The sequence below is a fragment of the Protopterus annectens genome, chromosome 2.part2 (genome assembly GCF_019279795.1).
Source record: "Protopterus annectens isolate FY-2018-M chromosome 2.part2, PAN1.0, whole genome shotgun sequence".
NCBI classification, from domain to species: Eukaryota; Metazoa; Chordata; order Ceratodontiformes; family Protopteridae; genus Protopterus; species Protopterus annectens.
The window spans coordinates 611,800,890-611,814,124 of record NC_056730.1 but is presented as its reverse complement, the minus strand read 5'-3'; positions in this window follow the sequence as shown (position 1 = coordinate 611,814,124).

The following is a 13,235-nucleotide window of genomic DNA, read 5'->3' as shown; positions in this document are numbered from 1 at the left end:
TGTCCCCATTGTTAAAGTGTGTGCTGGTTGACAGCATTACAGTGTGGGTTCAGATTTAGTAGTGATAATATTGTGTCACTACCGAATGGATGAGCATGTAACACTGACATTGGGTTTTACTGAAATGTTTTTCTCATGTCTTGTGACTTCATACTCCTACCACTCAACTTGTTAGTGCAAGAAATGTGGACAAAGTTTGAAATAATGTGTGGGGGGCCAAAGAAATATGGACAGATTTTAATATACTGATGTTATAAGCTTGAAACCCGCTATTGTAATAACTTTCTATGTCAGCGAAGTGGAATATGTTCAATCATCAGTGAATTGACAGAAAACAGCAGTCTTTATAAGGATCGCACAAAAAATCCGAGGTGTCCTTGCCATGCAAGCCACCCTGGCCCTGAGACATACTGATTGGGGGGTGCGGTCACTTGCTTGTCAGAATCACATTTCTGTTGATTTTATCAGCTGCTGTCAACTAACAAACTTACTGCGGAAGGTTCTGAGACACATTACCACATTTACATTTGCCAACGACCGCTGTTTGCAAAGAAGCTAGGAAAATCAAAATAGTTAGTGATTAAGTACTTAGAACCCTAAACTGTGTGTAATTTAATTGTCTCCAAAGTAAATATTTCTGTTTTGACAGTTTAAAAGTCAAATAGGCAGTTTTCCATTTCCATTTTGTGGCAACATTTACATGTGCCGAGTACTGTTGCCCCGTTAACGGAAAAGTACCCAATAGTTATTAGATTAATGATCGACACTGTTATGCTTAATGGGTTATGGGGCATGCTAGAGATTAACTCTGAAATGTTTTGTTGATATACATACTGTCAGTTGAATTATTTCCTATAATACTAATATAATATATAAAAGGAGGGATAAATTTACTGTTGCTTGTGTGAAGTGAAGCTTTCTTTACATTCTGTCAGCCTTGTGAACTATTTCAGTTTTTTGATGAAATATTTTGCTGATATACATACTGTCAGTTGAATTATTTCCTATAATACTAATATAATATATAAAAGGAGGGGAAAATTTACTGTTGCTTGTGTGAAGTGAAGCTTTCTTTACATTCTGTCAGCCTTGTGAACTATTTCAGTTTTTTTTTAATATTCATTGATTAGGAACCACTATATTTGCATTGTCATGGCAACAGAAAAAAACTGCGGCAGTTTCTATGGACTTTGTGAATCTGTGAAGTGCATTTAGCCTCGCAGATAACAAATAACAAAAAAGTAATGTTGTTTAGTTATAAAATTGAATTATAATCTAAGGAAGGGTAAATTACATAACTTACTAGAACAACTTGTAAATACTTTATAAATAACTCACATTGGACTACACATTCCTGGAAACTCAACTGAAATGTCCCCAAATTACTTGTGAACTTAAATGAAACTGCCTGATTAATAAGCATAACCTATTTTAATAATCTGAATCCATAAGCTATCTGCTCTATATATGCTACATTATATATGTCATTTGCATATGACAGTCTCTAGAGCACATGAAAAGAAACATATTACTTTTACAACATGTTAGTTATATTTGCACTAACCATACATACTATACTAATTCAATTGGCAACTGACAAATTATTTATTTGAAACATCAGTCTAAATATTAATTGTGCCCTTCAAATATTGTTGCCGTTTTGACAAAACAAAACCTGAACTGAAAAAGGAATGATTTGAAGAAGTGAAGTATTGTACAGATTTCAAAGACAGCTATTGACACTACAGTATAAGTAGAAATGTATACATGCAAGGAAAAATTGAAATGCTTTACTCTTCTAGTTAAAATTGCTTGTTGTTAACTTTTTGCTTTATCAGAAAATTTAAAGAGCTAGGAAATTATTTCTAATTTTTCTTTATATTCTTTATTAGAGTGATCTTAGTCACTGACTTGTTTAATGGATTGCGAGTCATGTACAAGATGGACCACTGAATGCTATTTCTGTTTACCTATGTTTACTGAATTACTTTTATTAGTACTGATTTAAAACAAGGGAAAGAAAGGGAAGAGAAACCTTTGATTTTTGTCAAGGGATGAGAGGCTTAAGAGTATTCTAACTACCCCAAGAACTCTCTAAGATGCTCTAAACACCATTTGATTAATACTTACCTAAGGTAAGTCTTGATTACCATATGGGTACCTACACATTCATTCTAAACCTGATGTGATTACCCATTCAGGAAGCAGGAGGTGTCCTATGCAGGGTGAGAATTGTCAGGGTGATCATAGTTCATTATTAGAAAAATAAGTATAAAAAAGCTGTCACTACTTCGTTGGTACCTTTCTCTATAAAAACGGCACAACAATGTAATAAAATCAAAGTCGGGAGGGTACAATGGCAAATATCAGTACCTTGCATAAAAAATCCAAACCAACAAAAATATCCCAAAGTCATGGTATCAGTGTCCAGTCGTGTTTAGAACATTACTTTCACCCTCAGCTGCCCTTCAGCATGATGATAATACAGTCCACCAGCAGTTTTCACTTCACTATGGATAAAGCAATGTAACACACGTTTTGCGTTCCTTGAAAATTTTATTTGAATAAAAGTTGGCTAGCGCTTTCACCCGTAGGCTTCCTCAGGCCATTATAGCACATGTTCACATTTAATACATTTATATACTATTTCCTAGCATTAACACTGAGATCACTTCCTGCTGTTATGCTAATTAAAACTAATAACATGCAACTGATATCCTAAGGCATAATAAAGCCTTAATAAAATAGTGTGGATCCATACATTATAAATAAATGGATAATTTTAAATACATGTTTATATACATATAAAACTTTTAGTATGTATATATATTTATAAAATTAAAACATATGTAGTTAGACTCATGTTAAATGCATATTATTTATTACTAAGCATAAAAATTACTATAATAAAAATTACTATTATAAAACTTTCTGAAACTTTAAATCCTCCTATGGATAGCAAAATATGTTGATATTAAAATGTGTATCTATCACGTAAAATACTAAGCATGTTAGGCTATACTGAATATATATGGATCATGCAAATACAAATATGGATGCAGATACTAATATAAATGCACACTCAAAAAATATTTCAATTTTTACAGTGTTTATAGCTATTTCCATACAAGCACCTTAAGGCATCCATTTATTTGTTAACTTCTAACTTCCTTGCCTTTAACACGGGTTTGATAGGAATTCTATCATTTAAACCCGGTGGATGGTCGGCTCTTAGTCTAATGATCCATATCAATCCTCCTATAGAACAAAGACAACAGGAGTATCAATTCTCTGGAAGAAAAATATAATCACTCCAAAAGTTATTTATAAATATGAAGGCAAAGAAGGTCTACTAGCATTTGTTATAATTAAATTTAATAACAGAATATGGACTTTAGCTAATCTATATTGATTCCCAGGAATTGGAGCAGGAACGGTTAAAAACACCTAGATTTTATTTCCAATAATTATAAAGGAAATCTTATACTGGAAGGAGATTTTAATTGTACCTTAGAAGCATCTGAAACCACAAAGAAGTCTTTTCACATAGCAACTATTTCAGAATCCTTAAAAAGATGGATTGATTCATTTCATTTAATAGACACTTTTAAAGTAAAAGATGATAAATCCTTATTATTTTCCCATAAAGACCATAGATTTGGAACACAAACAAGAATTGACAAATTATTCATAATTCAAGATTTACAAACAAAAATCCTCAACTTCTCGATAGTTCCAAGCCCCTTCTCAGATCATGACTCTCTGATAATGAAGCTCCAAATAGCGTTTAAACCTTTAATCTTCTCAACTAGAATTCCATCATATATCATGAAAATTAAAGAATTCAAACCCTGGATGTTGTCAGAACTGCAATTATTTCTTGAAATTAATAATAAAACAAAAGCATATTTATTTGGCAAGACCATTAGTTGGTACAAAAACAAAGTTAGAGAGTAGGAATCTGAATCATTAGACTTGCAAACCAGACTCTTGACAGCAAAATCTAAAAAAAATCAGAATTGTCCAGAAGTCAAAAAAGAAATAGAGGAATTAAATAAAAAAATACAATGAAATTATATCACACAAAACTTGTCTAGCCTTGGAAAAATTTAAAATAAACTCATTAGCCACCTCCCCCAGATATTTTCATAACTTATCAACAAGAATTAAAATACAGTCTAAAGCAAATAACATTAGTAGTATATACCATGAAAAGAAAGGGAAAAAAGTATCAGATATAGGAGACATCCTTGAAGTATTTTGGTTCCATTATATGGAACATTTCAAAAAAGAAGATTTAGATACCAACCAAATAAACTTAGATACAAACCTTATCAATATAAAAAAGTTCCCAAAAACTTAAAACTATACCTACAAAAACCTATATCCTACAAATAAGTTGTTGACAAGATAAAAAAAAGTAAATCTAACAAAGCTCCAGGGATAGATGGTATAATTATGGAAATTTACAAACTCTTCCCCTCAACAGTAATCTCCCTTTTTCATAAAACTTTGCTAGAAGTCCAGTCAGAAGCAAAAATACCACCCTCATGGAAATATTCTCTCATAACACCAATTCTAAAAGATAATAAACCACCAGATCTTTGCACCTCATACAGACCTATATTATTACTGAATAATGATTACAAAATATTCATGTCAATCCTAGCTAACAGAATGAAAATCCCACTTTCAAAGACAGTTAATAATGATCAAACTGGATTTATATATAACTGGCACACACATGATAATATTAAAAGGATACTTACTCTTATAGATTATGTGAATAAAGAAGATAGAGAAACACTTGTAATCGGATTAGACATAGAAAAAGCCTTTGATTCCCTCAACTGGGAATATCTATTTAAAACTTTAGCATTATTTGAATTTCCTCCTCCCTTCATCTTATTACTAAAAAACATATATATTAATAACTTAGCCTACATTAAATTAGGTCCTTTCACCTCAGAATCTATCCATATAATGAAAGGTACTAAACAAGGATGCTCCCTTTCTCCTATTTTATTTGCTTTGGCTATAGAAATACTTGCAGAAATAATAAACAATAATCCAAGAATAAAAGTAACAGAAATCTATGACCAGTTGTTGTTGTGTCTTTCGGATTTTCCCAGTTAGGGGTCTCCACAGCAGAACTCCGGTCCGCTAATGATTGGCAGTAGATTTTTACGTACCCAGTTGCCAGCCCTGATGCACAACCTTCAACGAAGGTATGCCCATTCACGCATGTCTCCACAGAAAAGATGCTTTGGCTGAGAATCGAACAGGACGTCTTACTGTGAGGTGACAACACTACCGCAGCACCACCACAGCAGTTCTGAAAATCTATGACCAGTTCATATCTAAAATAATGCTTTTTGCTGATGATATTTTATTAACCCTATCAAACTCCAGAGAGTCATTAGGAGAGCTAGAAGAAGTAATGGAGAAATTTTATATGATTTCAGGTCTACACTTTAATAGATCAAAATCAAAATTTCTATTTTTAAATAAGAAAAAAGAACTACAAGTTACAGATAAATCCATCACAGGAAAACAAGAACTTATGCTAAATTATTTAGGAATAGTGCTATGCAAAAGTATAAACAAAACAATATTAATAAATTATAAAAACATTATTGAAACAATAAAGATATATATATAGAAAAGTAGAACAAACTTATATTAACTTTTGAAGACAGATTGCAATTAATAAAAATTGTCTTATTGCTAAAAATACTATCCCCAGGATTCATGAACCTTGCGCCAGGCGCACGCATGGCGTAGGCGCCACAACGCCAGACATGGCCGCCGAGCGATTCAGGTACGATCCTATCCCACGTGCACTACCGGCGTACGCCTGAGTTGCGCCGCCACCGGCGTAGGTATGTTAAACACCCCATGTGCAGTGTTGCACCATGCAAATGAAGGCAAGTAGCGATTCACGAAGTGGCACAGGCGTAGCATAACGGCATGGCAATGTAAACCAAAAAAAAACGGTTTACATATATCCAAACATGACATAGGAGTAACGGGAGGCTGCCAACATCAGGTGTCATACTGGTGCAAGATGCCAATGGCGAAAGACACTGAGAATGTCAAAAGAAAACATGCAGAAAATGTAAATAATGACATAAATGGTATGTACGCAGAAACCACAGCAGAACCCCAGGACATGTCCGTGGAAGGTGCGGAACAATTAAATAATATGACAATGTCATAAAAGAGCAGTATAATACACATCAGCATCACAGCCACAATACACCATAGTATGCATGGAAAGCCACAACCACAGCCCAAGGGTTGCCAAGGAGTGGCGGCGGTGTCCGGCGCCGTAACCATGTATTACTAGTCAATGCCATGCAAATGAGGCAGATAATACTGAATCGCAAAACCCCCACCGGCGTAAGGCTGCACCAAACGGCGCAGCGGTAATACACCGAGGAGTGGCCTAGAGGGAATACATGTCAATCGCAGAGGGGTGTGCCACTGTAGGAGGAAGCACATTGGAGCCCAGCAAACATGGGCTGTACAATGCACATCACAGCATCAGGACCGGCGTGTGAGGAAATAGATGTGCTGAGAGTACACAATGCGCGCACAGATGCATGTGCACGAGGATGACTACGTTCCCCAACCCAGTCATGTGACGGCCGCCCCATCAACAACCATGGATACAGGAAGGTGATGCGGAGAATATGAGGAAATGCAGAAGCAGTGTAATTGGAGTCGTAATGAGCAATCAACACCAATCAACCCACGAAGGGCAATCGGCGGCAGCTGACAACTCTGCATGCAGAATCCCGCAAAACGGGAAAGGGGAGGCATATGAATGCAAAGAAAGTAGGGGATGTAGCAGAATTGCAAAGAGCGAAGAACCGATACAGCACAGCCAAGTAGAGAGGTAGCATAACGGCGGAAGACAAAATGCATGAGATGCCATGTGCCTGCAGGATGCACTCCAGGAAATAGTAGGTGCAACATGCAGAAACAGTAAGGTAAGGTGTAAAGCTAAACCAATGCAGACAAGTGTAATGTAACACCAAAGGCAACAGCGTTGCAGTGCCAACGGTAAAACACGGAAGATAACCCACAGATACGGCCACACAGACACACCCAATGACATCACCGGGTGTACAGCACAACACTATAAAGTGTGAATGCACACAACACACAGCGCGTATTCCCAAACGCTGCACCTTAGGGTGTAAACACACGGGGAACTTTTAAAATGTATATGTTGGGTGCTGCCGTGGCCGTGATGCATCGGCATGTGTCAGAGACAGACAGAGTTGCGGAGGAGGGTGCCGACAACTACCGTAGGCCTCAGAGGAGAAGGAGAGTGTTCAGACCAAGGGTGACCTACCAGGGGCTGCAAGACCTGGAGATAGTAGAGCGTTACAGGGTGGACAGGGACACGTTACAGCAAATAGTGGAGCTGTGCCGGCCACGCCTGAGAACAAGAGACAACAGAGGGGAGCCCATCCCAGTGGACACAAAGGTATGTGTAAGCTTGCGAATACTGGCAACAGGTACCTTTCAAAGGCCAACCGGGGATATAATGGGCATCTCACAGGCATCAGCATCCAGGGTACTACACCAGTTTCTGGATGTCATGTTACGACATGCCCATGAGTATATATACTTCCCCAGATCTCAGGAGGAGTTGGCTAGCAATATGCGCCACTTCCACCGTGTGGCACAATACCCGGAGGTACTGGGTGCGATAGACTGTATGCACATAGAAATCAAGTCACCACCTGGGGAGCAGGGTAGACGTTACATAAACCGCAAGGGATTCCCCTCCATCAATTGCCAGGTCGTGTGCAATGCGCAGGGCATTATCATGGATGTGTGTGCTGGCAGCCCAGGAAGCTACCACGACTCCCATATCTGGCATGCCTCGCAGCTGTATCAGGTATTCACCAGGGGGGACATCACACAAGGTCACCTTGTGGGGGATGCTGGCTATGCACTGGAGCCATGGATGATGACACCCATCAGAAATGCACACACACACATGCAAGAACGCCATAATGAGGCACACGCACAAACCAGAATAATCATAGAGTGTGTGTTTGGGATGTTGAAATCATGGTTCCAGTGCTTGGATACATCCGGTGGAGCCTTGCAGTACTCTCCAGGCACATGTGCCCACATATTCATAGTATGTGCTATGCTACATAATATGATCCTGCGGAAACAGCTGCTGCAGGGACATAATGGTGTAGGGCCACCAAGCCCACCACAACTGCCAAGGCAAGCACAGGCACAGAGCGTTCAGCACCATGAACACACTGTGCCAGCCCCAGTAGGCAGACAGAGGTGTACCCAATATGCCTATGCCTTGGCAAAGAGGGAACGTATAGCACATACTCTGACAGCGTAGGCCCCATGGACTGACACCTCCCTACCTGCACACACAGTGAAATGGACGGCACACAAACATGGCCGCCCGTAATGTGTACCGTATGGGCGGTCCCATGTGTGACTCCAACATAGGTAGCACCCAAACACTGCACACCCAACAGCCAGTGGAGCATGGAACGCCAACACCTCAACCGCACGTGGGTCCTACAGCAGACGGCGTAGCCATATGCTGCCACGTTCGGCGCAAGGTGTCTACATATGTACATATGTGCATACACAGATATGGAGATAGATATCATTACACACGTAGAAATATATGTACACATACACAGATATAAAGTACAACAGGTTAAACAGGGAATCACAGGGATGCAAGGTGACAGAGAAGTAAGACGTGAAATCTCTACACAGTAAACATAGTGAACGACAACCCGACTATCCGGGAGGGTGGACAGAGCAGGGAACGCCACCCATGGAAAGGTCAACCTACCTAAATGCATATTCGCGAGTCGGGATGATCGCCAGGCCACGGTACAGTAACAGGACATGTGCGGGTAATATTCTTAGGATATGAGGGTGGAGGTAGACATCGCCGCCGGCGATGCGGTCAATGTAGGTACTGTGTGCAACCATCCCTGCGAAAGCGGCAGTATGTGTATGTGTGAGGTGAGGGTGTCGTGTGTTCCGCTGTGCGAGTGTAATGTGTGTGCCACTGTAAAATGTGTATGTAGGTGACATGTGACAGGTGGAGTGGAATAACATGTGTAGGCATACAGTATAGGAACCACAGGCGTATGTACAGCAGTACCCACAAAGTAGTACTGAGAGCTCCTCACTGGCTAGGCGCGTGGCGATGAAAAACGATGCAAAGCGAAAATGTCCCAGAATGTACCACAGGAGTATAGCCAACTTGAGATGCAAAGGACGCATGTACAAACCATGACCGTATGTATGGCGCCGATATGTTAATTTCAACAAGATACGTCGGCAACGTTACACAGCAATAGTCATGTACTGCGGAAATACGCATGTGCTACCCCGGCACCGATCGTGGCCACGTATCGTCCCCTAAACACCGCTGTGTGTTCTACGAGTGTTAAACAAGCAATCGCCACCCGAATATGTGGCAACCGGTAGCATACAGGCCGTCCCAAGTACAGGACCACAATGACCGTAAATATCCGTGACAAAATGCCAAGGGATAGTCGGCACGTCTGCATTTAACAGCCGCAGATATACTACCGATGTGACGGAGGAATACATGCAGGAAGCACACATGCAGGCGATACCGACACCAGACGACATCAACAAAACCTACACTCCTAGAACAACAGACAGGTAACTTGCAGCTCCCCAGGCAGGGATGGAGCACACACACAAGCATACCGTGTATGTATAAATGCAAGGCCCACAACCCATACCCGTCACCCACAGCTGCCGATATACCCCATCGCACATATCAAAGGGATACAAGCCGCAATAGCAGCAAAAACATACAGGCAGTCAATGACAGCGGCATACCTGCAACATCTCGCGTGGGAAACACTATCAGCAGCGGATGCATACCTGCATCCGTTGTGTAGAGGAATACAAGAGCTATGTTACACATCCGAATGCAAAACGCCATCGACAGACGCCGCCAGGACACGGACACCCACATGTCGAACATAATACCATACCCAACACACACAATCCACGGCTAACACCACAGCGAAATGTACCTGATGCCACACATACCGGCTGCAGTCACACATAACATAACACAATACATACCATCCCCACGAAGGTAGTGCAAATAACCAATGCCCAGACGAGGAATGAACCATGCCCTAGTTCCGACGCGTACCGTACGAATGGAGGTGATGCACAGGTGATATGCGCATAAGTACACACCGAGGAACAGCTATTGGTGTGATGAACCCACATGCCGCAGGTGACGACAGATATAAGGAAGACTCCAAGGATATTCAAACTGTATGTTCATACCGAACAAATAATACTTTATTCACACTCGAGCCGTTTTGTTGTAACTAGCGAGACTCTAACGGAATAGGGAAGCCAACACAGGAAAGGTATGTAGAACCCACGAGATGTACTGGTGTGTAACGCATGATATGTATGACAAAGCTGCACTGTATGTGAATGGTGTTTTTAAGTAAAGATACCTGTCCATAAAGCAGAGAGTGTTGAAAGGTGGTTATGTAGTGCTAACCTGCTGAGCATACCAACGACTGTGGACACCGTGTGCACAGCAGTGGGACATCATGTACACAGCCGGGATAACCCAAGGGTTGCCATAAGGATTTAAAACACAGAACAATGCCACCACCCACGCCGATGCTGGCAGTGGATGTCCAACAATGAAGTGCTACAGCAGGGGATAGGACATGTATGTATAGTGTCACAGCACACATGTGTATGGGCATATACCTTCGATGTCATACGTAATGTGCGCATGACGTGCACGTATGCCTCGCAGTAGGGGTGACTATGTCAAGTATGTGTAATGTAAAGCTGTCATGATTGATATGTTCAGACATCATACACAGTATCACAGGCATAGCGTGCATAATGGAGGTATGGCCTAGTGTTATGTACACTAACAGGATATGTATGGCCTGCACATATGGGACAGAGTAGTAGCAGAATAGCCACCTGAAATGAAAGGAACAGCATGTAACCATGTCCAAACGATCTGTAGCAGGTGCAATGTGTGCAACAATGACGTCTGGCAGGTCCATGTGTAAACACATGTGCAATGTACACAGTAGTGTCTCCTCCCCATGGTAGTGTACACTGAACAGCAGAGGTGGATGTCAACTGCATGTCTACACAGTACTGCTGCTGTGGTGGTACCATGTCTATGTGTCGCCCTATCAGCAAGGGAGCTATCACATGACCAGTGCCACAGTGTGTCCCTGTGGGATGTGCACAGGACCTACATTCCACAGCATGGTGTGTGTCTAGTTTGCGGAGGTTACACAGAAGCCCAGGCTAAGCAACGTGGCATGTGTGCACATATGCATGAGTGCTTCATTCACCCCGCCCACTGCAAACGCGATGTAGGAGTACTACATGCATCAGTAATGCGGAGGACATGGCCCATGTCAGAGTAGATGACACCCCTGTGTGAGTGGTATGCAGATGAGTACAGATGTGTTCCCTGTCTGTCATCTGCATATGTAAACTGTCTGAGCCTGGTATACATCACGGCATGACTATACCGTGCCATGTAAAGTTGTAGTCATTGTGGAAGGTACACCACAAATGTGTCATTGTAACCTTGCCCATGTGTAGATGTGTGTATGGCACAAGTACAAAGGCTACCAATGTACCAGCAACACACATAGTCCAGATATGTGTGGCCCTGCAGATGTGTACCCATGCCACAGTGGAATATGGCAACCACAGCACCATGTGGGGCATGTGTGTGTACAGCAACCATGTACAATGTGATGTGCATGTATAGGGACAGTATCCATGTGATACCCAGTGGATGACTGTCGCTATGCAAAGGTGATGTGTATGCACCATGTGTGATGTATCTGACGCAATGACATCTACACGATATATCTGCCACACCGACACCTGTATGGTTGTTAGCAGTATGAGCTGGTGGAGCTAGAATGCTGCCAGGTATGTACATGTGGGATATGTAGGCATGGACAGTACTCCGTGACAGCATGTTGTGTATGCAAGCAAATAGTGAACATGAGGGGCCACATGACTGAGGACTATGTAATGCCACATGTACCTGACATGTCGTAGGTAGCATGATATGCTTGCACCACTGTGTGACCTGTCCAGGAGTCACATAGCCTAACATCCTGAGACACAGGGTATGATGTGATGGTGGATGTGTACATTGGCAATAACAGAGTGTGGAATGGTGCTGAAGGGCAATGTGGGGATAATGTCTGATCTGTTACCCTCTGTACCACACCAACCACCCATGCAATGGTATGACAGGTGGCCAGCATGTGGATGTGGTGTACTGTGGCACACAGAGGCCCAACAAGGGTGCCAGTAAAGGCATGGAGGTCGTCAATGAGTGTGTGAAGCACGGATGTGAGGATGTGGCCCAGTGCCATACTGAATGGTCCAGTCATGGGTGTACAAATGCAGTCCCACACGTGCAATGCAGTACCACCCATGTGTAGTGTGATAGATGTGGTAGTGTGGTGGTCAAGGTACACAACGTCCATGAATGGGCTAGCAGTTAATTCAGTGGGCTGCTGCAGAGACACATAACAACCAGGTTGGCGGGATATAACAGCTAGGGAGATTGGAGGTGACATTGGGACAGTGTCCTAGGACATAACGCGTGCATGGCAGTACCATGTATGTGTCCACAGGGACAATGCAATGTCCATGTATGGATTGGAACCCTGTAGTGAGTGAGAGTGTGTATTGTTGGTAAGTACCCCATTGGCTGGCATGTTGCCAACAACATCTCTGTTGGCAATGCCTGGGTGACTGTTGTATGCTACATTGAATGTGGATGTAGCCAAACAACACAGACATACCACCACACTGCGTGAGGGCCCACACTGCAATGTACGGTGGTTATGTGTAGGTAGCTAGCTGTGGAGCATGTGATGGACCACGAGGACCCACCATGACTGTCAAGTGATGCACCCCACACATTTGAACATACCCACCGTGCAACAGCCTGCACATGCACCCATACAGCACATGTGCATGGAACATGAATACCACTGCGGCGTCTGTGAAAAGGCCAGTACCACCATGTCTCTGTGTGGAATAGCATGGTCCCTACCAGTGCGTACATGTAGCGGAAGTGCACTGTGATATGTGTCAGCATAGTCACGTATACTGTCCAGCTGCCGGGGTGCCATGCCATTAAC